A 2,136-nucleotide genomic window follows, 5' to 3' on the forward strand; every position below is an offset into this window, starting at 1 on the left:
TGGCAGCAGTGATTTTTGCTCTGAAGATTTGGAGGTTTTATCTGTATGGCGGGAAGGTACAGGTATTTACAGATCACAAGAGTTTGAAGTACATTTTTACTCAGCCAGAGCTGAATTTGAGACAGAAGCGTTGGATGGAGCTAGTAGCGGATTATGATCTGGACATAGCTTACCATCCTAGTAAGGCTAATCTAGTTGCAGATGCCTTGAGTCGGAAGCGGGCGGCTTCGGCTCAGGAGCAGGATATGGAGGTATTGATAGGTGAGATTAGTGCATTGAGGTTGTGTTCTAACTCACAGGAGCCTTTGGGTTTGGAGGCAGCTGATCGAGCGGATTTGCTGAGTAGAGTGCGGTTAGCTCAGGAGAGTGATGAGGGGCTGGTGAGTGCCTCTAAGACAGCAGGTTCAGAGTATCAGGTCTCTGCTATTGGTACTATACTTGTGCATGGTCGGGTGTGTGTGTCCAAGGGTGAGGATTTGAGGCAAGAGGTACTGAGAGAGGCTCATTCGAGCAAGTTCTCTATTCATCCAGGAGCGACCAAGATGTATCGTGACCTCAGGCGGTATTATCACTGGGTCGGGATGAAGAAGGACGTAGCCGATTGGGTTGCGAAGTGTGACACATGTCAGCTAGTGAAGGCGGAACATCAGGTTTCTGGTGGTTTATTGCAGAGTTTGCCCATTACAGAGTGGAAATGGGATTTGATCACGATGGATTTCATGGTGGGATTACCTATGTCGAGGATGTTTGATGCGATTTGGGTTATTCTGGACCTCTTGACTAAGTCTTCCCACTTCCTAGCCATCAAGAAGACTGATGGAGCAGCAGTTTTGGCCAGGAAGTACGTGAGAGAGATAGTCAGATTGCATGGTGTGCCCGCTAGTATTGTGTCTGATAGAGATTCCAAGTTCACTTCGGTGTTCTGGAAGGCGTTTCAGGCAGATATGGGCACGAAGGTGCATATGAGTACAGTCTACCATCCTCAGACAGACGGTCAGTCACAGAGGACGATCCATATTTTGGAGGATTTACTGAGGATGTGTGTGTTGGATTGGGGTGGTCATTGGGCAGATCATCTGAGCTTGGTAGAGTTTGCTTACAACAACAGCTACCAGGCGAGTATTGGTATGGCTCCTAATGAGGCATTGTATGGGAGGCCTTGTCGTACACCGTTATGCTTGACTCAGTTTGGGGAGAGGAGCATTTATGGTGCGGATTTTGTTTAGGAGACATCGGAGAAGATTCAGGTTCTGAGGCTGAACATGAAGGAGGCCCAGGATCGGTGGAAGAGCTATGCTGATAAGAGGAGGAAGGATCTTGAGTTTCAGGTTGGTGATAGAGTGTACCTCAAGATGGCCATGTTGCGGGGTCTGAACAGATCATTGTCAGAGTCTAAGTTGAGTCTAAGGTACATGGGTCCGTTCAGAGTGGTTGAGCGAGTGGGACGAGTGGCATACCGGCTGGAGTTGCCTGAAGTTATGCGTGCATTCCACAAAGTATTTCATGTGTTGATGCTGAGGAAGTGTCTTCACGAGGGCGATCGGTTGTTGGCTAAGATTCCTGAGGATCTTCAGCCCAACATGACCTTGGAGGCGAGACCGTTGAGGGTGCTCGAGAGGAGAGTCAAGGAACTTCGGAAGAAGAAGATTCCTTTGATGAGAGTCCTGTGGGACTGTGATGGAGTAAAGGAGCAGACTTGGGAGCCCGAGGCGAGGATAAAGGCAAGGTTTAAGAAGTGGTTTGAGAAGCAGGTCGCGACTTGAGCTTGTCTAGCCGGGTCCAAGTTGTAGTCCGTGGTTGGAGCGGGTACGGAGTATTCCAGGAATCTCTTGATACTTGGTCGCTTAGCGGTGGTTGGTTGTGCGACTAAGTACCAAGATGAGGTGGTGTTCGGGATGCGGGTTAATGGATTGGATCGTGATATCTTATTTTTCTTATGTATTGTCGTTAGGGTTGTACCGATTATGACTTTTTCAGATTAATAAGATGAGTATTTTTCTTTATGTTTGACTGTTATTGTCATGGGAAAAAGAGAAATAGCTCGGGTTTCTATTATTTTGGAAAGTTTCCATAAATAGGAAGTTTCCACATAAAGGAAGTTTCCTGAGTTAGAAAGTTTCTAAAAAGGGAAATTTT

This window comes from Camelina sativa, chromosome 3 (genome assembly GCF_030686135.1).
Source record: "Camelina sativa cultivar CO46 ecotype springtype chromosome 3, ASM3068613v1".
NCBI lineage: Eukaryota > Viridiplantae > Streptophyta > Magnoliopsida > Brassicales > Brassicaceae > Camelina > Camelina sativa.